Below are 27,579 nucleotides of genomic sequence, written 5' to 3'. Positions count from 1 at the left end.
CAAAGGTAGGTTGTGGCAAAGCAAGAAACTGAGTCTGGTCTCCAAAGTCTCAGGCTAGAATCACAACGGCTGTATCAATCTAAAGTGGTATCTAAAAGGGTGTCATAAAGAGGGAGAAAACTTGCTCTTCTTGGCCTCAGAGGATAGAACAAGAAGCAATGGGCTTAAACTGCAGCAAGGGAGGTTTAGGTTGGACATTAGGAAAAAGCTCCTAACTGTCGGGGTGGTCAAACACTGGAATAAATTGCCTAGGGAGGTTGTGGAATCTCCATCTCTGGAGATATTTAAGAACACATTAGACAGATGTCTATCAGGGATGACAGTACTTAGTTCTGCCATTGGGGCAGGGGCTGGACTCGATGACCTCTCAGGGTCCCTTCCAGTTCTAGCATTCTATGGTTCTATGAATTGTCCGGTCCAAAACTGTGCTACAGTGTTAATTATTAGCAGTTTCATTTATCCAGGTGCCCAGTTATCCAAAACTTTCAGATGTTCCGCAGGCCACCTGAATGAATTGGAGTGTACAGTAAATAATAACTCCTTGCCTCACAAGGACCCTTGAATATAAATTATTTCATGTTCACTAGATATTCAGATACTATGGTGACAGAGATAGTGCCAAGAAATAGCAGCTAGATAAATAAAATTATCCCCACAGCCTTCGTTGTAGCTGTATGTTTTTCCCCGACCACTTATTGAACTCTGAGGTTTTCTAATTGTTTGGGGTTTTATGTTTGTTTGGGGTCTGTTTCCTTGGTAGGTTTGGTATTTTTCCATATTGCTCACTATCTGGGGTGAGCCAAAGCCAGTCTAAAACTTCCAGAACTTTGTAAGAGTCCATGCAATTTTATTCTGTTGTCTTTAGCATTGACAAATGAGCCTGTCTTGTTAAATAGAAGAAAGTGGGTGTCATACATTTGCTTTGTTTGTTTTAACTAAAGGCAGGGAAACTTAATCCCAGTTGTTTTTTCTAATGCCATCCATTTAAAATACTAAAAAAGTGGTGGAGTGAGGAAACCCACCCAATATTGTTCAGACTTTGGAAGGTGTGGGGAGTCGGCTTCTGCTCAAAACATGGTTATAAGATTTATGTCAGCAAATACATAAAGACAGCGCTTGGGGCAAAAATATGATGAGCTGTAGGAAAGGGCTGGTTGTAAGAAAGTGTTAACACATTTATTATAGCTCTAGGGAAAGGTGTATTTTACATTCTTATCAGACCAGCTGTTAAGCTATAAAGACATGGAGCTTTGCATCTGGTTTTCAAAACCAGACAGACTTACATGATTGACATGCAATGCTGAGTTGATCAGATCTATTTTTTTTAAACTATAAAATGCCTTGTTACATTAGACATAAAGCAAAGAGTCTGGTCATTATGCCCTACACACAGCAGTGATATTTTGGCTTATATTAATTTTGTTGTCAAAGATACAGCTGTTATAGGACTGTTTGGAATGTTTAGTACCATCTGGTGTGTTGAAAGAAGAAGTGCTTTCAAAGTTGGCATGAAGCCATTTTCTAAGTGGGTAATATGGGTGCTTTGAAAAAGGGGCTGTCATAACGGGAGATGAGAGGAGTCATTAATCTGAGCTGTTTTCATCATTCTATCATGCTACAAATCCTACCATACCTCAATTAAAACAAACATGTTTATGACTCTTGAAGAGTCCTCCGAATGGCTCATCATTACCAAACACATTTGCATTATCAAACATTTTTTCAGGAGTTGATATTCAACTGTGCCATGAAATGATAGCCTTGGGAACTGTAAAAGAAACAGGAGGTAGAGTACGTTTAGACTCTGTGCTGAGGCAGTGACAATACATCATTATGTGAGTGAATACCTGCTTGATGGCCCCCTCTTCAGTGCTTCTGCCTCTGCACTTTTTTCTGCACTCTCAGAATCATAGAATCATAGGGCTGGAAGGGACCTCAGTCCAGTCCGCTGCTTCAGGCAGGATCAAACCCAACTAAGCCATCTCAGGCAGGACCTTTTCAAGCCGGGACTTAAAAACCTCTAGGAATGGAGAATCCACCACCTCTCTAGGCAACACATTCCAGTGCCTCACCACCCTCCTGGTGAAGCAGTTTTTCCTAATATCCAACCTACACCTCTCCCTCTTCAGCTTCAGACCATTACTCCTTGTTCTGCCATCTGTCACCACTGAGAACAGTTTCTCACCATCCTCTTTAGAGCTCCCCTTCAGGAAGTTGAAGTCTGCTATTAAATCACCACTCAGTCTTCTCTTCTGTAAGCTAAACAATCCCAGATCCTTCAGCTTCTCCTCATAGGTCATGTGCTCCAATCCCTTAATCATTTTCATTGCCCTCCACTGGACCTGCTCCAGCACATCCACATCCTTTTTATACATGGGGACCCAAAACTGGACACAATATTCAAGATGTAGCCTCACCAGTGCCAAATAGAGGGAAACAACCACTTCTCTAGATCGGCTCGCAATGCTCCTCCTAATGCACCCTAATATGCCGTTAGCCTTCTTGGCTACAAAGGCACACTGTTTACTCATATCCAGCCTTTCATCCACCATGACCCCTCTGTCCCTTTCTACTGTACTTCTGCTTAGCCAGTCGATCCCCAGCTTATAACAATGCTTGGGATTTTTCTGTCCCAAGTGCAGGACTCAACACTTTTCCTTGTTGAACCGCATCAGATTTCTTTTGGCCCAATCCTCCAATTTATCCAGGTCACTCTGGATCCTATCTCTACCCTCCAATGTATCTACCTCTAGCCCTAGCTTTGTGTCATGCGCAAACTTGCTGAGGGTGCAATCCAGTCCCTTCGCCAGGTCATTAATAAAGATGTTGAACAACACCGAACCCAGAACCGAGCCTTGGGGCACTCCGCTTGAAACAGACCGCCATCCAGATATTGAACCATTGACCACTACCTGTTAGACCTGACCATCAAGCCAGCTTTCTATCCATCTTATAGTCCATGTATCCAATCCATAGTTCCTCAGCTTATGGGCCAGAATGTTGTGGGAGACTGTAACAAAAGCTTTGCTTAAGTCAAGGTACATCACATCCACTGACTTCCCCATGTTCACAGAGCCTGTTACCTCATCATAGAAGCTAATCAGATTGGGCAGGCATGACTTGCCCTTGGTGAATCCATGTTGGGTACTTTTGATCATTTTCCCCTCTTCCAAGTTCTCCAAAATGGATTCCTTGAGGACCCACTCCATTATTTTCCCAGAGATTGAGGTAAGGCTGACTGGTCTATCGTTCCCTGTATTGTCCATCTTTCCCTTTTTAAAGATGGGCACTACGTTTGCCTTTTTCTAGTCATCTGGGATCTCTCCTGATCTCCAAGAGTCTTCAAAATTAATGGCCAAAGGCTCGGCAATGAGGTCTGCCAATTCCCTCAGTACCCTTTGGTGCATTAAATCCAGACCCATGGATTTGTGTACCTCTAGTTTTTCTACATAGCTCATAACTCGTTCCTTCCCCACAGATGGGTGCCCTCCACCTTCCCATACCACATTGTCTAGCACCATACTGTGGGAACTGTCTTTGTCCGTGAAGCTGGAGGCAAAAAAAACATTGAGTACTTCAGCTTTTCTTACATCATCTGTCACTAGGTTACCTCTCTCATTCAGTAAGGGCCCCACACCTTCTCTAATAACACGCTTATTTTTAACATGCCTGTAGAACCCCTTCTTGTTACCCTTCACATCCCTTGCCAGCTGCAGTTCCAATTGTGCTTTTGCTTTCCTGATTACTCCCCAGCATTCTTCAGCCATATGTTTCTACTCCTCCTTAGTCAACTGTCCGTGTTTCCATTTCTTGTATGCATCCTTTTTGAGTTTAAGCTGACTAAGGATTTCCCTGTTAAGCCAAGCTGGTCACCCACCATATTTGCATTTCTTACTATGCAGCAGGTTCAGAGCAGGTCTCGTCACTCAACTTTGTTTTGTTTTGCAGATAAGTGATGGTGAGTTTGAGATATAATTTGAATATAGCTCCTTCAGGGAGAACTGATTTAGCTTTACTACCATTATGAATGTGTTCATGTGGCTCTTTGGATGTACACTACATTGAAGGTCCTAAAAAAACACGCAGGGCTTGTCTACACTACCTCCCTACTTTGAAGGGAGGATGGTAAGTAGGGCACCAGTAGATTATTAATGAAGTGCTGCGCCGCATATGCAGCTCTTCATTAAGCTAATTCTCCCCCATGGCAACTCTGAAGTGTTAAACTTCAAAGTAATGGCTCATGTGTAGCCTCGGCTAACCCGCCGGTACTTCAAAGTGCCTGTGCAACTTCAAAGTCCCTTTACTCCTCAAAACACTTTGAAGTTGCCGCAGGGGAGAAATAGCTTAATGAAGTGCTGCATATGTAGCGCAGCACTTCATTAATAATCTCCCGACGCCCTACTTACCATCCTCCCTTCAAAGTAGGGAGGTAGTGCAGACACAGCCTCAGCATACCAGCAGTCAGCAACCTTTCTAAGATGGAGTGCCAAATTTTGAGCTTTTGACCTCTATGTACAGTCCAAGCATCAGTGATAATTTTTAAATTCATTAATAGTCCTACTTACAACAGCTCACTAATAATACATGAACGAAGATACGGAACTTTACCATTTAGGTGGTGTCTGGCAGCATTAGTTGCTCTTATGTTAATCCACAAGCAGCATGATGGTTTTAAGCAAGCTTGCAGCTGCATGGAAGAGGAGGGGCAGGGCTGAGCTCCCGCCTCAAGTGCCGATGAAAATCGGCTCATGTGCCACTCTTGGCACCAGTGCCGGGTGTTGCTGACCCCTACAGTATAATTTCCTGCTAAGGAACAATTTTCTTTCACAGCAACTTGACTTAGAGCCATAGCAGTAGCAGCAGTGAAATAATAACAGCAGCACCTTTCACTTATAAAGTATTTTTAATTGGAGGCCTTTTAAAACATTAACGCTTTTAGCCTCCTCCCCTTCTTCATGGTGAGTAAGAATCACCATCAGAACTATTTTACACATTGGAAAACTGAAGCACAGAACTGTTACATGACTGCAGGAGACAGAGGAAGAACCTCAGATCCAGGAGCTCTCGCTCAAGCTCATGGGAAAGCATATCGGAAGGGGGAACCTCAGGCTCACAGCTGGATTCACAAAAGAGACTTTGGCATCAAACCCCTCATGCTGAATCACCTCAAAATTAGTGTAGAAAAATCACAGAAGAAAACTGTGATTCTTAAAGCTTGAGTTAGGTGCCTGGGCTTTGTGTATACTAAATTAAATTGGAAAGGTGTTTATGAATGTGCAGGCCCACAGATGGGGGCGGGGCATGGGGGAGGCCATCGGGGCAGTTGTCTCTCAGGCCCAGCCTTTAGAAGGCCCAGAGCTCCAGCCAAGGTAGCAGTGGCCTGGAGCTCCAGGCCCCTTTGAATTGCTGTGGTTGCACCACTCCGGCTGTGCACACATGGGAGAGAGCTGCGGGGGGGGCCCCACTCCGCAGTCCTGGTGGCATTGAGGGCCAAATACCCTAGACCCCACCCCTTTCTGGGTGTGCAGCCAGGTCCCCCTTCCAACTTGCCCCATGGCCCACGGCAGCTGTCAGCAGTGCTGTGAATGTGCTCCACAAAGGCAGTGTGTTGGAGGGGAGAGGCCTAAGCTAGTTAGTCCATGGGAAATGCCATCAAGACTGATGTGTACTAAGCCCCAGCTCTTCTTGCAGGAAGGAATCTATTGCAAGTAGCACTCCACAGCCCTTGGAGGAGAGAGATTTGGCCCTCTCAGTTGAGTGTTGGGCCTGGTCCAAGAGGCATGCTGAAAGACCGCCTAACTCCAAGAAACAACCTGGAGGAGGAGAAGTCAGATGGCTTCTGTTATAAACTTTAGCTCAGTTTGCTCATTCAGGATGTGAGAAACCCCCATTTGGCGGATGAGGATCTGCTACTCTTCAGCTAGATGCTTTAACCACCGGACTATGGTATATTCTGATGTGGGGCTCCCTTAGGCTCTCCTCTTGAAGTTGTTCCATCTTAATTCAATATTGACCAGGTGAGGGAAACAGTAAGTATGGCTCTACAGCCTGGTGGTTAGAGCATGCCATTCTGTGTTCAAGCCCCTTTTCCTGATAAGGCCAAGGGGTGACTTAGTGAGTACCTAGATCCTTGGCTAAGGTTATAAAATGAATTATCCTTCTTCTTCCTTCCCCACTGTCCAGATATTTTAATGGAGCTAAGCGAACTCTGACCACACCAACTAAAATGGGCCCCACACACAATTTAAGCAGTGTAAAGCCCATCTTCCTCCTGGTTCATGGATTTCTCTGCAGCTTAGATATACCACATATGTCCAGACACCTACAATAAGGCAGTTTCTGAGGAAATGGGGCACCTCATAAACTTTTACAAGAACAATGAGAACAAGAACTGGACTCTACAGCTGTGACCACCTGGAGAGGAAGATTAAGTCCCATCTGTAAGTGATGAGTCCCACAGAAACCTGGGGCAGTGGGAAAGGATCAAACCCATCTGCCATTGACTGGTGACTCATTGTGCCTGGGGCAGCAGGACAGAACCAGAACTATGGACTAAAAGCTATAAAAGATGTGTGCACCACCACAGGGTTGGGTTCTTCTTGTCTCGTCAACATCAGAGCATTGATCCAGATCAACAGAACCTGGCACCATACTCACCTCTAATCCATATGGCCAAGGGATTAGAGTGAGCAACCTTTGGTAACTATAAGCAACCACAAGACGGGGTGCAGGTGTGTGTGTGTGCATATGCCTCTGAGTAAACCATATATAATGGTCATGTATTCTCAGTAAATGTGGCATTCCTGCCTTGTCCCGCTAAAAGGATCCCATGTACTTCTTGTAAGTATAACAAACACTGGGAATTCACTTTTTTTCTAAGGGGTTGAGCTCCTCAGGGTGAGAGGTTATTATATTTCTTGGTGTATTCCAGCCCAAATTAGCCATACTTAATATGCAGACAAAATGTATGTAAGAACCCATTCCCCTTTCCTTCTTGAAATCCAGGTTTGCGTCAGTACGGAAGATATTTTGCACACAATTTTGTTGCACACCTTAAAAAAAGAGTGTGACTACATTCTAAAATTCAGTACAGATTGAAACCCTCCAGAATGATCATTTGTACCACTCACTTGAAATAACAGACTCAATCACAAGTAATTGAAACCATAGGGCATAGACACAGGGTCATGATCTGGTCTACTGAAAACCTGCAGCTTGGTTTTGCTGAGGCATTTTTGTAGCAGCCGGAGACCATCCTATGATGACGTTCTGTTCCATTGGCATTATCATGTAAAGCTTTTCTTTTTGAAGGTTTTGAGAAGGATTGGGTGCAGCTGTGTCTCATCAGCCACCTTCTTATTAGCCTTTCTAAGGAGCCTGATTGATTTAGAGCCTGCTTCAGCTGTGATTGAAAGAGAGTGAATGTCTTGTCCCTGCTCTACCCTCTGTGCTTTCCCTACAGATTTTAGAATATCATTCTCAGCGTTAAGAATTTCCTACTGTTATTTTATTAGTCTGATGAGGGGTTAATACATGCATTTATATGGGAGATGTTGGACTTATTCATACTGAATTAATAGTTTCCTTCTCCCACATGTCTTAATTTATTGGATTTTTGTAAAACTTAAGTGATGCAAGAGAATGTGGGAGTGATTTAATCCCCAGGAGGCTGTAAAATTTTCTCGCAGCCTGATCCCAAGGCTGCTGCTAACTATAGGGGTAGTTGAGGATTACTCAGCACCTTGCAGAATTGGGGCATGTAGCGCCTTCTCTCTGTTTTTAATCATTGAAATAAATGAATATCCTCTAACCAGTCCTGCATCAACATTACAATAAAAACAATTTTCAGTCTGAAGCAATGTCTCCTACTCCTTCATGTATGAATGTAAATAAAAGTCAATTGGCTTTTTTTAAATGATCTGAATGAATGCTGGGGAAAGAGAGATTTCAAATGGCTTTTTGTGCTTCTAGAATTATAAATCACTTAGATGCAGGTTTTGCAACTGCTTTGCTCCATGTGATTCTGCTGCAGGTGCTCACTCTAACCGTGACAAACTTCACGGCAATAGGAGGTCAGCGCAGCCTTTTCTTCGAGGGGACCTACACTCTAGAACTTGCAGATCACCAGGACCTGCATTTAGTGACCTTTAAAATATGCTGCAAAAACCTGCTTCCCCACAGGTTTCTTTCTGGATTGATTGAGTGAGAGCAAGATGGAGATGGGTAGAGAACAGGCACTGTGCCACGGTGAATCACAAGGGGTGACATCTTGAGGTGCTTCACAGTCTCCAATTTTCGTAAGTTTCATCATGGGTCAGAGAAAAGGATATCCTGATGTATTTGGCTGCTGGTCCAAATGGTGCTGTGCTATGGCAGCTACTGACTGTCCACTGTGCGGTAACTCCTTCTCCTTTCTGGCTCTGCACCTTCCTGGTCTATACTGAGAAGATCTATCAGGGAGACAGTGGCCTCACTCCCTCTGCTGTGGGAAAGAGGAGAAATGGAGAAGTCAGAAAGGAGCAGAGGAAGGGATGAAGAAAAAAATGCACTTGATGGAATTTGTATTTAAAAATACCAGAAATAATTAAAAGGGAAAATTTTAACTATCTTTTTTTAAAGAAATCTGAAAGAAAAAATAACTTAATAAAATAACACTTTGCAAAACAATCAGTTAAATAAAGTATATCCATTCTCCTTTTATTTAAAATAATAATTGTGTAACAGACCCAAGCAACACCAGGTAAATCTGCTAGTTATAAATATTTATCATTTGTATTGTGGTACAGCCTAGAGGTCTCAAGCATGCTGGGACCCATTGCACTAGACTCTGCAAAAACAAAAGTTTACTTTCAAGTCCTATGTATTTCTGAGCCCTTTCACTGTTTTATCATTCAAAATGACAATAATTTGGAAGAGAATTATATAGTAGAGGTTTTGTCCTTCATATTAGTCACTAGGCTATACTGAGCCTGCCTAGGACTGTGTCTACGCTGAGCCCTAGTGCCGCCAGTTAGATGCAAATAAGCAGTCTTGAAAATGCAAAACATTGACTCATTTGCATATTAGTGCAGCTAAAGTGCATATTCGTTTAACTAATTTGCATACTTGCCGCAGAAATCAAGCAGTGTAGACATGGTTCTGCCGGCTAAAGAAATCCCTTTGTCAGCAGAGCCACCTCTACAGTGCCTGAGTGCTGCTGTAGATATGCAGCTCAGCAGCATGAATACTCACATTAGCCACATGAATATGCAAATGAGCCACCATTTTACATATTGAAACTGCTTATTTGCATCAAACTGTTGGCACTAGGGCTCATTGTAGACACAGTCTAAGTGCTTTATTACTTCATGAGATCCCAACCACTGACTAATTTTTCTGCCAAGGAATATGGACCCATATAACAAATAATGTTGAATAGTATTTACCCTGGTCTCCTACACTGCCTCACACAGAGGACAAGCTCTTTTTCCAGCCATTGCTAAGGACCCTAAACCATGGCAGTAATTTGACTGACCCACAATTCACTTCAAGGACGAGGCAAAACTTCACTGAATACATCTTGCTTAGTTATCAGTTTTCCTTTTAACTGGGGTTGGGCGAACATCATGGAATGTGAGGTATAGTGAACTTCTTGAACCATTGGGAGACTTCTAACAATCATATCATTATTTTTAAACCTATGTTGTTTTTCCAACAAATACGTTACTTTTTTCTCTACAGCTATGCCTACACTAGAGAGTTTTGTCAACAAAATGCCAGTTTCATCCACAAAACTTGTGGAGCGTCCACACTAAAAATGCATTCTGTGGACGATAAATCGACAGAACGCTGCACTTCCATCAACAGCCTTCTGCCTCTCCCCCATGTGGCAGAATGACTTTCTTGACAGAATTTGTCTACAATAAAAGCTGTCTAGACACTCCCAGGGGCTTTATCGACAGACAGGGCTTCTGGGTCACTGGGCAGCCCTGTCTGCCACGCTTCCAGTTGGCCATTCTGTCTAGAAAGTGGCCAGGCAGGCTGGCTGCTCTCTGTCAACAGAGGGGATCACTTTTTCAATCTGCTTTGCTGTTTGGATGCAATCTGTGGAAAGAAGTTTTGTAGGAAGATATCTTCCAATAGTCATTTCTGTCGACAGATTGCTGTAGTGCAGACATAGTCTAAACATTTTGCGTGTTATAAGAATGCTCTGTATATATATTAGAGTTATAGGAGAGTCTTAAATACAGGCTGGCATAAGTAAGTGTCATACATACAGTATCTATGCTGCAGTGCATTCATTTTTTCATTAGATTACCTTTCTCAATGCCCCTTCTCCCTACATTTAGCTAGTCTCTACTAGGTGGTACAGAAACAATAACATTCGAGTTAAACATTCAAACCCCCATTGTTAGAAATTTGACATATCAAGTTTGCTGATGCCTATTGCACAAAGAAGCCCAGGAAGTACTCCTGGGAAGGTCAACATGGATTCATAATTGGTCCGTAGACAATTAGTTCATTTTATCATCCATTTATTATTGTGTTATGGTCAACTGATAGGGTATCAGAATGCTTGACATCAGTGGGTGACCTAAGGACAGGCTCACTGATATGGAGGAAGGGGACAAAAGGAGCAATTTTCCCGGGGCCCACCAGTGCCACAGTGGTGGTGGCAGGAGCATCAAGCTCCTTTAAATCACTGCTGGAGCACTACATGACATGTTCTAAGCAGTGCTGTTGAGAACCTGGGAGTGGGATCTGGTGCACCATCTTCCAGAAGGTGCTAAGGGCTGGTTGCCCAAACCCCACCCATTCCACTCAAGGCCTCATCCCTTCCAGGGACATGCAGCAGGCCCCCCCACCCCCATCTTATCCATGGGGTCGGTGAGGCTAATGGCCTTGCTGCCTAAGGAAGATCTTCATGCCAATAAAATCATAAGATTATTATAACAGACATGCCAAAAGGTGTTGTTACAAAAAGCGATGTAGTGTCCAAGATCAAGGGATACCTGAGTCATATCATGGAATGTTCTGCCTGCAGACTACATATTTTGCATAAATGCTAATGGCTAAAGGGACTCAGAATGCCCTATGGAAAACAGGAAACTCCAATCTTCTTGTGTTATGGAAGTACAAATAAGGAAAATAAGTATTAGGTTTGGCTATAGCAACAATAAAAAAGAGGCTCACTGGTTAACTACAAGGGAAGACCCTATGAGAAACACCAGCAGGAATCATCCTTCTATCAGTGATCCTCTGTTGAGAAGTTCAGCGGACCTGGGGATATCTTTAGGGATCTGAATATGATTACTGTCTTAATCATTGCAAAAGATTTCTGTATGCATGAGTAATTGTAACTTTACTTAATATGTTGATAAAATGTGTAACATAGATGAGACTTTGTACTGTGATTGTGTCTGAGGTCACTATCCTTGGATTTCATGAGTTTCCTGGAGTCTCTAAATTTGAGAAAAGCACCATAAATAATCTTTACTCTCTTGAGCTTGACAACATAGCAACAGGAGCAGGACCATGATAGTTTTATACATAATGATTGAATTAAATTTAAATTAAAAAAGGCTTCAGGTCTTAACTGCAAATTAAGTCTTGCCCTCGGTATCATTAGCTTTAGAAACCCCTTCCTTTTCTTATCCTCCCTCATTAACTTCCAATCCAGTGGTTTTATACAGCTCCTGATGGAAGACTGTAATTTAATATCAAAGATTCAGGCCCATAATAGTCCATATAATAAACTGACAAATCTATGCTGTGTGCTTTTCCTCCTCTAATCTAATTTCCAGTGCTTATATAGTGTTCTTTACCAATACTGAAAGCTGACTAAAGTGACCATGAAAAGACCACCAGAAATCATTTTCTTTTCAAAGGTAGACTTGGTTTTAAGAATAGCTTGTACAAATCTATAAAGGAAAATACTGAGGATTTTAAAAAGCTTCTTAAAACATGGGATTGTATTTTGAAAGAGGTGATATCTTGGGGCACAAACTCATGTCCCCATATTCATGGTGTAGCCGAAGGCAAATCATTTATCCTCTCTTTGCGTCAGTTTCTTATTTGTCATACGAGGAATTTGTAAAGTACTGTATACCAAAAGAGAAAGGTTCAGCAAAGAGAGAGAAGCCTGAAACTGTCTGGGAGGATGACAAAGAGCAGCCAAGGCAACAATCTGCAGGTATGCAAGAAAACAAAAAAACAAGTCTATGGTGTCCAGCTGAATGACTTGGGGAAAAGGAAGTTGCAGCTGCTGACAGAGGAAGGGGACATATGGGCTACGTCTACACGTGAAGCCTACTTTGAAGTAGCCTATTTCGATGTGGAGACATCGAAATAGGCTGTTTCGATGAATAACGTCTACACGTCCTCCAGGGCTGGCAACGTCGATGTTCAACTTTGACGTTGGGCAGCACCACATCGAAATAGGCGCTGCGAGGGAACGTCTACACGCCAAAGTAGCACACATCGAAATAAGGGTGCCAGGCACAGCTGCAGACAGGGTCACAGGGCGGACTCAACAGCAAGCTGCTCCCTTAAAGGGCCCCTCCCAGACACACTTGCACTAAACAGCACAAGATACACAGAGCCGACAACGAGTTGCAGACCCTGTGCATGCAGCATGAATCCCCCGCTGCAGCAGCAGCAGCCAGAAGCCCTGGGCTAAGGGCTGCTGCACACGGTGACCATAGAGCCCCGCACGGGCTGGAGAGACAGTGTCTCTCAACCCCCCAGCTGATGGCCACCATGGAGGACCCCACAATTTCGATGTTGTGGGACGCGCAACGACTACACGGTCCCTACTTCGACGTTGAACGTCGAAGTACGGCTCTATTCCCATCCCCTCATGGGGTTAGCGGCTTCGACGTCTCGCCGCCTAATGTCGATGTTAACATCGAAATAGCGCCCAACACGTGTAGCCGTGACGGGCGCTATTTCGAAGTTAGTGCCACTACTTCGAAGTAGCGTGCACGTGTAGACACGGCTATGCTGAGCAATGCAGCGAGGAGCTCCAATGAGGCAAAGAGCTCTTGATTGATTGACATTTAACTAAACTGAACAAAATGGTTTGAATGTAAATGAAGGGACTGACTAGTATTGCAAGCAACATTTTTCATTTAGACTCTAACAGCACTTATATTCGAGGAACGTGGACAAACTCCAGCTGTTCCACCCACACAGAGTTCTCTGCAGAGTCGAGCAGGCAGTGGAACAAATGATGCATAGCAACTGATACCTTTACGACTGACATGCCGTACTTCCTGCTCTGACAGAAATTTATTGCAACTAAAGCGACTATCTGTGTCTATGCTGGTAGTAGTGTTCGTCCAGCAGATAGTGGCTTTGATCCTTATGGCACTACATACAAAAATTAAAAATAACAAACTTTAGTTGGAACTTCTTCCCTCCATATTGTTTTACTTTGCTGTCTAAATATATTTTGTTTTAGTCAGAATTTAGTGAGCCTTGGAACAGTGGCACCAGTTCAGGAATTTCTTGAGGAGGGGAAGACAATTTCCAGGCCCCACTTGTCCCCTCCCCGTTCCTCTGGGACCCTGGGACTCCCTTGCCTAGGGAGGCTCCCCTTACTCTTAACCACAGAGGGCATGAGTCAGTGTTTCCAGGAATTTAGCTCTCAGTGAACTACCCTGGACTCCACCATACAGGAACAGACTCTCCATGCACCAAGTTGCAACAGCCTTTGGCCTGGTTGCCCTCTGTCTGGAGACAGGGCAGCTGGAACCAATTTCAGTGGTGTGACCCCTTGAGCTATGTCACAGTGGTGTTCACAGCAATTTAGCTCAGACATTTTCCGTATAAGCTAGGTCAAATTTTAGTGGCATTGCGACCTCACAGCTAGGGTGGTGCTCCAGACCATACCAGCAACAGTCTCACTGCTTAATATGGAACCCCCTGCTTAATAGTGGTTAAGCTTTGCACCCTCAGGTCCTATGAGACAATGAGCAAGTGCAATGGTAAGGGGCATTCATCCTTCAAAGGGATAAGGGTCATTCACCCTCCAAATCCCATAGTTGCTCCTAGTTAGCACCAGTTGCCTGGAGTGTTGGATTTTTTTTTTTTTTATTTTTACACATGACTAATTTGAGGGGGTTTCAGCTTGCCTTTTTAAGGTTTAATAATGCACAGAGTGCTGGGTATAAGGATAAGATAAATTATAATCAGCAGGACAGTGGGTGAAAGGGAGCCCAATGAAGAAACTGCTGCATGGTAAGAAACTGCTGCTGCTCCAATGAAGAAACTGCTGCAAGGTCAGTAAGTTATTTCTGCTTCGCAGAGTGAAGGCCAGGGAGCATGTAACTAGCTGTTTAACGAGCAAGAAAAGGATCGTACTGAAACCCATTTCTTTCCAGATGCACACATTGGCTTCCTGCAGCTGCCCTTTTTTTGCCATGCACGCTCTACTCTTGAGAGTAACAGAGCAGCTCACAAGAGATTTGAACCCAATTTTTGCTCACTGTCAGACATTCAGCTTAAGGCTCAGGGCCAAGCCCTTGTACTGCTCTGTGCTAGAATATCTTCCTGCATTCTTGGTCTCTTTTTCAACAGACTCCCTAGGACTCTCCTGTAGTATACTAACTTTGTAAGTCTATATTTTTCTGTAACCTTCTTCTGCAACAATTGCTACAGCTACATTATCTACCAACACATTATGACACAACTTATTAACACTAACATAAGAAATACATGAGTGCCCCCTTTTGTCAATTGTAAAGTAAAACATTTCAACTGCATTTTTCCCAGAAGGAGACTAGAAGTCACTTCTATTAAACAATTATTCTATATTCACTTACAAGGTGAAGTGGGATGAAATAGACAAAGTCACCTTTATTCAGCTTATGATAAAATGTAGCAATATAACTGTGCACATACACATTCAGACTGTAAGATTTTATATGCAAATGCACAAAATGCTCACTATAATAATATGGAGTTATCCTTTTTATGTCTTACATCTGTGCTGAGATACTTTCTCCTTGGTATCACTTTGATCAGAGAAATCAGCCATAATAAAATATTCTCTTTTATCCCTAGCCCCGTCTGAGCTATAGGGATTCATTTTTCCTTGAGATAGGATCAGAAACATGGTTACTCTATGGTATTAAGAAGTCTGATTTTCCAGATAGTCAGAGCTATGAATATTAATATTCTTGCTTGAAGTCCCTTTTGAATAGTAGCAAAAAATATTATAAGTACATATGCTATTTGAAATCTAGTAACTTGTCAGAAGGTATATGCTAGATGGATGCTGCACAAAAGAATGCAATAGCTTTTAATTTGTGTTGGAGGCGGCATCCTGAGCATTACTGTAGCTATAGTGTCATCTTCAGGAGGTTTGCAAAACAGACTGATGTTCTTACAGCTTTGTTTTGGATGTTTGAGTAAGAGAAATGGGTGAAAAAGGGTGTATTGTAGAATCCGTTGTCAATAGTGCTAATACCGACACATGTTAAATGTGAGATTTTTGGCTAAAATAATTGGCCAAAATACTGAAGAATTTTTGGTTCTGTGCACTGCTCAATAACATTCCATGACTGTTCAGTGGGTTTGTTCCCTCTGAAAAAGAATGCAGTACAACCATTAGCACTTGCAATTTAACAAAAGCAAAGAGCACCTTATTATATGAAAAAATCTACTGCTTAAAATTTATTCCAAAAGAAAGTTTACAAACACCTGCACATGAAATCTACCTTGGAAGAATGTATACCCTTTTCTTAGCTTACTTAGAAGGCACCCCAGGAACTACTGAAGATTTTATTTTGGGAACTATACTGAAAACAAGAAGCTGTTGAGTTCATATGGCAATTTTAAAAGCTTGTGTGAACATCTGCAGGGGAAAGTTAATTTCAGTTCTCAACAAAATCTGAACGTCATACTGGAAGTCTAAACAACAACCTTGACTCCATCTTGGTTGCCTTTCCACTCCAGAGGGCATTTTCCCATCCTTTTTGGGAAACTAAACAGGCAAGTGACTTGCGTTCTGCCTGTTAAAAACTGGCCATTTAAGGACTGCAAGGGGCTGCCCTTCTGAGTAGCAAAGCTTTGGAGCTGCTCAGAGAAGCATGCCAGCACCAGGCAGAACATTTGGTGGTGGGAGGGTGAGCATACCTGCAAACAAGAGATGAGTTACCAGCTGCCACCCCTCCTACATGAGGACAAATATGCACCCATGACGATGCAGGGAGGGAGAGCAGGCCAATCTATCGCTGGGGAACTGACATTGCCTATCCATTCCTTACCTGCCTGTGCCATCTGAAGACAGAACCTGAAGCTGTTTCATTTCTGTGAGGCTCCTCTCAGCTGCAGGACATGCTAGTGGTTTATTAAATCCTCCATTCCCTTACCTGAGTCCAGTCCTGGAAGAGGGAACTCACCTGAGTCATGGTCAGCATTCCTTTCCTTTGTTACTTGTTTTTAGTTGTTGGGGTCAGAGGGGGCGAGGGTCCTTGTTACACTTACTTTTTATATCCCTTCATTGTCGTCATCATCATCATCATCATCAATAACGGTGGGCTCAGCGCCCATTGGTGTCTGATGCCTCTCTCACTATTTCCTTCCATCTTTCCCTGTCCAGTGCAGAGTGGCTTACCTTCTGTAGACTAGCTCTGCACCAGTCTACTACATCATTTATCCATTCTCCGTGGGGTCTGCCTCTCCTATTCGAACCATCCATTATGCCAAATACTAGGGTCTTGATTTTTTGTTCGTCATTCATTCTGCAAATATGTCCAAATAGTTGTAGCTTCCATTTTGTAACTTGCTGCAGCAGGTTCTCTTTTGGCTGTTTTCTTCCTATATAATTACTCATTGGTGACCTTCTTGGTTTATCTTTTATTCACCTTGTTGACCTGTTAAATAATTACTGTTTTGTTTGCTCCCACATTTTAGCCAGTTTTATTTCCCTTAAGGGTGGGGCTAAGGCAAACCCTGATGATAGGTGAAGGTAGAGGGATGTTCGTCTAGTTTGGTTCCCTTTTGGCCAGGTATACCAGTGCGTATGAAAGAGGCCAATCTGACAGCTTTAAAGAGTATTGTTGTGGTAGCCCTATTTGTCCCAGGGTACTAGAGAGGAAAGTGGGTGAGGTAATAACTTTGAGCTGACACAATAAAAGATATCATCTCATTCACCTTGTCTCCCAAGTGTAAAGGGCTTAAAATATCCAGGTAACAGAAAGGTATGTGGGGTTCTTTGTAGATGTTTCTGTAACTTTTGTTTTTTATGGATAGGGTTGTTAATCCCCAACTACCCCCTTTTACCTCTGGGAGAGGTGATCTAATTTTGTCTGGCTTCTATCCTTTGACCTGTCTAGTGTGGGTGACCCTTTCAGGAGCTGTAGGTTCTTCAAGCATAGCTCTCGGGGTCCTTGAGACACACTAGCCACTTCACCACGACAAGGGAATGGACCATAAGCACAAGAGTGTGCTCTTATATGGAAGCGAGACTGGGCATACTAAAAAGTCTTCACATCACAAGCTACAGACATTCATAAACAGATGCCTGAGGTACATCCTTCACATCAAATGGCAAGACTTTATCACAGATGAAGAGCTTTGGAACAGAGCAGAACAAGAACCTCTTGATGTTCAAATCAAGGCAAGAAAGTGGGGATGGCTAGGCCACTCTCTCAGAAAACTATCATCCAGCGTAGTCCATCAAGCTCACAAATGGAACCTGCAAGGAAAATGCAAAAAAGCAAGACCTCGGACAATGTGGAGAAGATCTGCTGAGACTGAAGGACAACAACTGGGGTACTCCTGGAGTCAGCTAGAAGTTTTGTCCCAAGAGAGAGTGAAGTGGAGGAGACTTGTAGATGACCTACGCTCCACTTGGAGTACAAGGGTTTAAGTAGTAATAAAAGGTATGCAGAGCATATGATATATCACCCAAATTGCTTCAACTCCTCTTCTGGAGGAAACACCTCGAGATGTTCTGTGTCCATTTTTATTCAGTCCAGAGGCCTTTCTGAAACTGACAATTCGAGCTGGTCAAATGATAGAAAATAAGATGTGTGTGTATGTGCGTATAAAATACGTGAAAACATCCTAAAGTTTTAAAATTCCAGCCATTCAGTGAAGACTTACAAAAGCTAAATTCACTTGCAGAAATCTATGATGATCAACAGCTGGTTTGTAAAGCATACAGGCCTGTAGTTAGCAATTTTGTGATTGGAGAGATGCTGTTCTACTCTGTTTCAAATAATACAATTTTGTTATGTGCATATTTGGGTAGCAGAACTGGACTGATACAACCCTCTTATTTCACTTAGGCCAATATGAAGCTGTGAAATAGTAATGAAATTCAATCATTTCTGACCTGGTCCAGATTTGGTCAAGAGACCGGGCAATAGGTTTGTAGCCAAGCCTCTAAATTCTGCTAGCATTATTATTACTTTTTTCATATTGCCGTGAGATATTTTCACTTTTCATACTATTCCCAGCTCAGATTATATTTAATAGCCTTTGATCCATGCAAGACTGAGAACTAAAGATGTTTTAAAGTAAATGTACAGGAACTGGCAGCAGAAACAGAATAAATTACATTTAAAAATCAATAAAAACTCCTAAGGAGAGAGAAGTGTAGCAATTTTATTTTGATTTTGTGCATTGCATCCACCAGCTGTATTTTTTATGATTCTGTATCATTCATGTAACCTGCAGTTCTGCCAAATGAAAAAGCTTTGAACGGAGGTCAGCAAGTTTTGGAGAGCGATGGATTTTTGTATGCATTTTAAAATTTGAATCCATGGGAGTACGGAGCATGGACATGGCTCCCATGCGTACTACTCCCTCATCAGCAACTGACCTTCATCCCTCATCAGAGACATTGTTTAATTTTGCGTGAGTCTGAGATCCCATGACAGCCAGCACACTGTAAGCCGTGGTAAATGAGATGCTTTCTGTTAGCCTGGAGTCGGTGTCCTCCACCTGTCTGATCTCTACTTTCCTTTTTAGAACTTTAAAATCTGTACAAATTATTCCAGCATGCCTAGTCAGAGGGAAACGATGTTGTTTTCTGACGCCCACAGAGAGGGGTAGGAGCAAAGGGGGCAGATGCCACCGGGTCCTGCAGCTCAAAGGGTTCCAGGGCGTTTGGCCATAGCTGCTGCTGTTGTGGTAGTAGTGGCAGCTGGAGCCCTGAGCTCTTTAAACTGCCACTGGAGCTCTGGCACCATGCACTCTGTGTGGCTCTGAGGGCTGTGGGGGTGGGCCACACTGTGCTCTATGCATCACAGGAAGCCAGCTGTCCTGGCTCCACTCCTTCCCCCCAAGACCCTGACCCTTCCAGGAGAGCAGAGCTGGACCACCACCCCCCTCCTTCCTACTTTGCCCAGGAGCCTGTGGAGGCCGTCAGCTCCCTCCAGGTTTTCCCCACCTTTCTCTAGGGATCGATCTCTCCAACACAGATTCTCGTTGACTGAAAAGGAAGCTCTATATTTAATTGGCAAAGCAAAGAGGGACAATACCCAGCTCCAGGGATTTTCTGTTTGTCTATGTCATGTCTCCTTCCCCACTCTAGCAAGACAAATACAGAAGTGGGAGCCAGCAAAAGTACCTCCAAAACCTTATCTACCAGGTTTTGGTATAAACTTCCCCCCAAAATCCTAAAAAAACCCTTAGATTTTGGGGATAAAATTCGCTGCCACCACCCAAGTAATAATAAGGAAACCAGGCAGAGACTACTTGGGGAATCTCAGCCCCACAAGTAAAAACCAGGACACAAACATTAGCCGATACCAAGTTAATAAAAAGAAAAAGAGAGAACTTTTATTATTACAACAATATTCGTGTTGCAGGCCTCATGACTAGATGGAAGAGTCACAAAGTAAAACACATGGGGAGTCTCCACCATGGGCCTAGAACTTAGTTACAAGGAGAGTAAAGGAACATTTCTAAAAGTGCACAGACATCAGATCCCACTTCCCAAACCATAAAACAATAAAGCCTAACGGTTTGATCTAAACTTTACCCTACTTACAGAAGATTGGAGGGCCTGTTCTTGGAGGGAGATATTCTGTGTCTGTCTCCCTCATGGCTGGAAAGAAGAGAGACTGGAGAACAGAAAAGGGAGGAGCCAAAAAATTCCTTTATCCCAGTTTGAAATTCTTACCTACATTTCTACAGGCCAACCCCACCTGGCTAAGGAGGTTAACCCTTTCACTCCCAGGCTGCTGGCTAACCCTCATGATCATGACCATCTATAACACCATAACTTCTAAAGACTATTTCCAATCAATTTCAAAGTATCAGAGAATGTTCAAGATATTATGGGAAGAATCATATCAAGCTTGGTAACAACTGGCAAACCAGAACACCGAAAGGGCCTGATTTCCACACAGAGCTCATTTGTTGTGGCCGATAGAGGAGCATTGTGACATTGCGAGTAACGCAGACAATTATCACTCCCTCCAGATCATTTGTATATTTCAGTCTCATTGGTTGAAGTGAGCCCACAACCGAAACTGGAGATCAGGCAGAAAGTGCTTTGACAGAGATGGAGAGGGCATGGGGGAGCTCAGAACTGCAATAGTAAAGGCTGCTTCACATCCGTACCTATATTAGCTGTATAGGAGTGAGGTTGGAGATTTCCATTGTGACTTCCTCCCACAGTGTGCCTCGTGTAGGCAAATCATTTATCTTTGTCCTGGCCAAATTGTTTTAGTTTTTCTAAAGTGTGCCCATTTGCTGCTTTAGACAGAGAGATGCCTTTGTCTGTCAAGGGGGAAATTGATATCAGTAAGAAACAGGTAAAACAACAAAGCTAAATTTAATGACTATCTTTCATTGTAGATTTCGATTATCTAACCAGATCTAAATCTCATTAGCTCTTCTCTGAACGAATCTGTGCCCCAGAACTGTGTTATTCATGTAATAACATTAATCAGACTGAACTCATTCAGCCTTACTGTAGAAGATATATGTAATCCCATAGGAATCTGACTGTAATGTCACATGCATGCATGCCTACACATTTGAAAGTTTGTCTGGGTAATGAGCTATGTTTCCTAGGTATTTCATAATAGTGCACTTATCAGTAATAGTATATCTTAATTGCTTTTCTAAGACCTAGATGTCCTTGACAAGAAAAATGACCAAAACCAAACACAATTTCCTCAGTGCAATTTAGCCCAAAATTTGAATTCATGTCTAAGCACGTATTTTAATTATGCAAACTAGGCTCCCCTGAGAGATGGTTACAGAAATCACAACAGAGTTTCCCAATGCTGTAAAATGAAAATCTCTCTAGTTCTTGCTGATTTTCTGCTGTTACTGCATGGAACCTTGTTTTGGTAAACCATGGCTCTTCCTTCTTCATCTTTGGAGGCTCCTACACGGTGTCAACCTGTGGGGGGTCATGTTTCCCAGGATTTGATACAGTTTTCTGCTCCAGACTCTGAAGAAGTGTCTTACCCACAAAAGTGTATTACCTAACAAAGACAATTTTTTTGTCTTTAAGGTGGTACGGGACTGTCTGGGGTTTTGTTGTTTTTGGCGGGGGGTGCGGGGGAGAGGAAAATATACAGTACAGTCTTCAGAGCCTCTCGTGAACCAGTCACTGAAAACACTGTACTGCCTGTAATGTGCGGTGGAGCCATCTAGCTCCTCAGCCTATAGGGAAATCATTTTTGCTTTAACACAGAGTTGTTGGTTACTACTGAGACTAAACAACAGGCACTGGGACCTTATTAACTCTCCACTTCCATAGAGCAATACACCAGTGTTCAAGCTTAGTAATATTATGTAGCCTAATATAGAACTAGATGTGCTGAATGCCATCATATATCCCTCCACATTGCACGGCTGTGGATAGTCTATACCCTAGTGAGTCTTTCCAGTACGACCGTATCATTTTTTTCTCTCAGCATGTTGTCATGGCCACGCTGGATCGTTTGCCTTAGGAGTCTAACAATAGTACACCAATTAGAGCAGGACTAGGCCCCTGGGAAACGACACTGGCAACTCCCTGCCTCCCAGTACGAGTGCAGCTGATGACAGTCCTGAACAATTGCTTTCTTTTCCTTGTCCTTTTTGTTGTTTTTCCTGCCGGCCAATGAGCCTTTTCTTTGCTAGTTAGCTTTCTGAGTGGTACCTTAGCAAATGCTTCTCCCATCAGCTAAACAGATCAACCACTTGTGGTTTGTTGTCAGGCTCCTGGAAAGTTAAATATTGTGGCCGAGTTAAAGGATAGCTCTTGCTGACTCTGCACTGGGTTTTGTACAAAATAAGCATGGGGTCTTTGCTTTTCTTTTTTTTTTTCAGTCTGGTTGGTTGTCTCCTTTCATTCGTCAGTTAGGTGAGAGGAATGGTGTTAAAGTAATTGATTTAACCAACAGCATGTCAGTGCTTAGATAAAGAGAACAGAATCGAGTGTTTCATTTCCTGGATTAATAAAGGCAGAGGAATATGATTTGCGAGATCGAATTATCTTCTGCTGGGGTGCTTTTTGGCTTGTTCTGTGTGAAAGTTAATAAACCAAAGGCATTAAACAGCCTGATGAACCTTGAATTCCCTGGCATGTAACAAATAAACAGCCAAACACCTTTCACTGTAGCCTTGTTCCCGCATTCCATGGGGAGAAAACTCTGTTCCCTTTTGCGCCAATGTGGGTGTCACTGGGAGCCTGGAGAGCTGTATGGGTCTAGCACCACAGCAAACAGCTCCACGGGGTTTTACTGAACTGTTGAGAGGGGGAGTCTGAGGACTAGCAGCTGTGTGACTGGACCCACACCTGCCAGATCTAATGACTGAGGCACACCCTTCAGGGTGAGGAAGAAGGGGCACAACAAAATAGGGACACTGAAGTTCTGAGGTGGCAACGGTGGATTGCGATCATCAGTTCTCATCTTGGGGGTCCATGGGCCCCTGTGGGTCCAGTACCCTTCCAAGGAGGCTGCAGAGCCCTGTGGCCAAAAACCCCATGGCCCAAGTCTCACTGGCCCCCTGACAGCTGCAGTCAGGAGCCCAGGCTGAAGCCAGGGACCCACCATTGGGTTGGAGCCACAATCCCCAGTGATTCATGCAGGACTGAAGGTAGGACCAGAGGGCTGAATCCAAGAGCCCTGAGCTCTGGTGCTACCCATGGGGCAGATGCCCTGGGCCCATAGCATTGTTGACACCCCCCCCCCCCCCCGCCAGCCAGCAGGACAAGAGTAGGGCAGTCCCACGGGCAGCTCCACATCCCCCTCTCTCCCTGTCTCTCCCTGTCCCCCGGCCAGGTCGGGGGGTGGGGGGCGGGAAACTGCAGCCAGGCAGTACGTGGCAGCAGGCCGTTGGCTGGTGCCATGGAGCAGGCTGCTGCAGCGGTCCGTCTCCTGCTGCTGGGTTGAAGCTATTGCTCAGCTCCTAGTCCCCTTAGCTCACACAGAGAGAGCGCATAAGAGCTGCCTGGGAGGGGGCATCCAGCTGTGTGACTGGCAGAGCCCTCTGGGAACAGGGACCATGGCAGGACAGCCTACCTGGTACACAGCCCCTGATACCCCTTCCTCTCCTGGCACTCTGAGCTACCCCCATCAGTACACAACTTCTAACTATTGCCTCCTTTCATACTGAGCCACCCAGTCCCCGCGCTCAGCCCCTCGCTGTCCCTTCCTTGCCCTCTCAGCCATTTTCAAACTTTGTGAGCTGAGCCCATCTCCTCTGAGTTACATTTTTGGTTGCCCATGCCCCACACCAGACAGGCTAGGTGCTGTGCTGAAGTCTGTTGTGGTGGAAGTGGCCCTCCCTGCTTGACCCTGCATTCAGAGCTTGCCTGAGTACGCCTGGCTCCTGCCCCCACCCAAACAGATGTCAAAATACACCTGCACCCAAGTTCCCTGCCACAAAGCTCTCTGCCCTCAGCTGAGCCAGGTAGTGTCTATAGCATCTCAGAAAGAAAGGCCGAGAACCTCCTGCTGTAGCTCACATCTAACGGTGCCGTGCTCCACAGCCCCAACCCTTGCAGCCTTTCATGGTGTAGCGCCTCGTCACACAGGCGGTGCACTGGGTCCAGGGTTTGTTTTATGTTAAGTAGGACTATTTGGGCACCCAAGGCTTTAAGCGGCAAGCAAGAGAGGCGAGACAGGATGGCAAATTCCATTTGCAAACCATTTTGTTCAGGTAGATACTGTAGCAAAACTGCCGGGAACTAGTTAGATTCACACAGTGACAGTGAGCCACTTCTAATTATTCCCTTGCGCACTGAAAAGGGCATCAGTTTTGTTTTTTCCAGGCATAGATTATAGGAAGTTTAGTGTTGTAAAGCCTTGGGTAGAGCATGACTAACGCTGGTCTTGTTTTGGGTCGAATGCCTCGGTGATGAATTTTTGTTGACGGCAGCTACCTCACCTATATGCAGAAATATAGCAGAGCAATTGATACACATTTACTCCTGAATGTGTTTGTGCCAAAAATTGTAAGAGTCTGTGACAAAAAAAAATGAAAATTCTGGGTTTTTTTTGTCCCAAGGTAATATGGCAGCTCCGGCATGGCACTGGGGAGCACAGGCCACTGGCTGCACAGGTGGGACACCACTGGCTGCACTCAATCCTGCCACAAGGAGAGGCCTGCCCCAATAGCAAACAAGGGCCCTGCCCTTTGGTGCCAGGCATACCAGGTGTGGGCAAAAAAGCTGAACCAGTCAGAAGCCAAGCGTGGAGGGGCTCATTGTGAGAGGATGCAGGTGTCGGTGGAGAGTTCTGTGCAGGACAATATGGGTGTGGGCGACTCAGTGTGAGCTCTGGGTGCAGGGGAGCTCTGAATGCAAGCTGGGGTAGGGATCCAGGCCTAGGTGGCTCATTAAGGAGGTCCAGGTGAAGGGGAAGTGAGACTCCTCTGGGAGGATTTGCATAAACCGGGGATGGGGGGAGGGAGGGGGAGGCTCAGCCGGAGAGTCTGGGATAAGGACTCTGGATGCATGGAGTTTGAGTGGATGGGGGAGCAGCTCTCTGTACAGTGATCTCTCTCACCCTGCAGCTGAGGAGCAATGGGTGCAGGAAGCATGAGGTAGGAGGGGACGTTTGAAGAGCTTCCTACAGCTGGGGGAGAAATCTTGGGGGAGTGGGGCTGACATGACCCTAGATGCCATGCAGAAGAAGAGAAAATCCTGCCCTCCCCAACCCAGCCAGGACTAGTAATTGGTCTTAGCACAGGGTAGGAGCCAATAGCTAAGTCTTCCCCAGTCCTGCCCCTTAACCTGCAGTGATTTACTTCTCTCTGTTGGCAGCCCTGGTTACCCAAAACATACAGCTCAGGAAAGTCCCATGACCACTTTCAAGGTGGCCCTTTTTTCACCATCAGCAAGTTGTTTTTAATAAAGGGAAACAAAGCAATCTGGGGTGGGGGGACACACAAATTCCATGCATGCACAGTAGCACAGAATTTCCCCAGGGTGACCGTTCTCGTTAACCCTCAAACTTATGACTAAATTTATGACTAGCTATTCTGCACACAAAGTCTGATCTACAATGAGCCTAATTATGATGCTTGCAAATATTTATTAAGTTGGAGACAGCAATAACTTAGATTGCATACTAAAACTTGTTATCAGTATGTCGATTTATGTGGTTTAATAATATGAACTGCAAAACAATGTAGGAAATTTCAAAGTTAATGAAGCCAATATTGCTTGACAGGAAGTGAGATGTTCATATCTAATTAGCTGGTAGCAGAGAAAAAAGTAGACACTTGCATGCAGAAAACATAAGAGCTTTGGTGAGCACCAGCGTATCAAACACAATTCTGATTTGTGTATCATGCTCAGCAACCTTAGTGAAGAACACTGTTCTGTGTAATAAAAGAATTCCAGGGCTGTTTTGTTAGTTGGTTGCTGTTCAGTGCACAATGTATTGGGCTCTTCTCTGAATCATCACCTTGGCACAGGAGTGGTGACTAACAGCCTGATCAGACTGGGACTGTGGGCCTCTTGATAAATTCAGTGCTTTAGAACAAGTCCATCATTCTCCTGAGCTGTTCAATGTACTATAATGAGCTGAAACAAGGTAGACTGTAAAGGAAGGGAGATACAGGCACTCTGCTGGAAAGCAAGGTCATTAAAAATAACGAGCAATCTTTCACTTTTTTTTTTTTTTTAACTTTTTTCAAGGGACAAACTGGCACTTTATTTCTTAACACAACACCTGCCTTTACTGATCTCCATTAGAAAGAAGGCTAAATATTTTCCACAAAATGGTACGCAATACTCAGAACAATGCTTTAAGAAGATTTCTCCTTTTTATTCTACATCTGTGTATTCCTCAACCTGATTCACTAATAATCCTTCCAAGCTACCTACTCCTTTACGACCCTCCTCCACCCCCTCACATCACAAAAAGGCACACAAAGGTAGCAAATTTAAGGGTCTGTCTGCATTACACAGAAGATGGACCCTGATAGAGATGTGTGAAATTGAACTATCTGGGGTCATCAGTTAATCCCTGTATTTCTCGATATTGCGAGGAGTAAGAGAGGCCGACAGGACAATTTCCCCTGCTCTTCCTTATTATGAACTTTTTTATTAGAAGGGTGGTCTGATGGAACAATCTTGCATAGTTTGGCTATGTAAGTAGATGAATGTTCTATTATGGGGTCAGCATCCTTTTTGATGTGGGTGCCAAATTTTGACCTTTTGACCTCTGTGTGTGGTCCAAGTGCTGGTGATACTTTTTAAAGTTACTAATAGTCCTACTTACAACAGCTTCATTAATAAATAAATTAAGATGCAGCACTTTACCATTTAGGTGGTGGTTGGTAGCATTACCTGGTCTTTTGCTAATCCACGGGCAGCATGGCTTTGAGCAAACTCCCGGCTGCGTGCAGGAGGAAGGGCAAGGTTGAGCTCCCGCCTCATGTGCTGATGAAGTCGGCTTGTGTGCCACTATTGACACCCATGTTGGGGATTGCTAACCCCTGTTCTGTATTATCTATGTAGCTGAAAGTCTTACTCTTAAACCAAATGAAGGCTCGTTAGTTTAATTGAGTAACAGATGCCTTACATTAAAATCAAAAAGCATGGGAAAATACAAACCAAATCTCCCGCCATATTCAGAAAAAAAAATCTTAATAGATTTTGGCAAAAAACCCCATAGATGTTAAAGGGCCCTAGTAATGATTACAAGTTCTTTCCCCTAGCTGTGGGGAAACTTTCTTTTAATCATGGCAGAATTTAATAGATGTACTATTCCCACTTACCAAAGGTCTTCAGGCTAGGCTGAAAGCTTGACTTCTTTCAATATGTTGAAGGATATTCACACAACATGGGGTTAAAAGATAAAGACCTGACTAGATTCAGGTGAGTTTAGAATCTGCTTTAAAAATCTCAAATGTTCCACAAGCACTTTAGACCTTTTTTTTTTTTTTTTAAAAAATCACTGGTTTTATTAAGGGGAAATTATTCAGGAAGCTTGATTCTACTGGTGCAGGGTGCAATGAATGTAAGTGCAAGGCAAAAAAAAAAAAGAAAAAGAGATGATGAAAAGGACAGAGATCCCAGGAGGTCTAAGCTTATATTAATAAGAGCACTTCTCCACAGTCACCAAGGAACTTCTGATAGAGCATTGGGTAGGAGTGTTGTTAAAGGGATGATTGAAAGAACTG

The 27,579-nt window shown here is 43.8% G+C and overlaps 1 protein-coding gene across 1 annotated transcript in view; it reads right to left on the bottom strand.

The window, feature by feature from the left end:
- Positions 1 to 8,462: 8,462 nt before the first annotated feature.
- Positions 8,463 to 27,579, bottom strand: part of ADAMTS20 (ADAM metallopeptidase with thrombospondin type 1 motif 20) — a 224,147-nt gene continuing 205,030 nt past the window's right edge. Inside the window, exon 40 of the mRNA XM_075014373.1 lies at positions 8,463 to 8,482. The gene's annotated coding sequence lies outside the window, so the exon portion shown is untranslated. The remainder of the gene's footprint in view (positions 8,483 to 27,579) is intronic.

Source organism: Carettochelys insculpta, chromosome 1, assembly GCF_033958435.1.
Source record: "Carettochelys insculpta isolate YL-2023 chromosome 1, ASM3395843v1, whole genome shotgun sequence".
Lineage (NCBI taxonomy): Eukaryota > Metazoa > Chordata > Testudines > Carettochelyidae > Carettochelys > Carettochelys insculpta.
The sequence above is the reverse complement of the archived record's forward strand: the minus strand, read 5'-3'. Positions and strand labels throughout refer to the sequence as shown.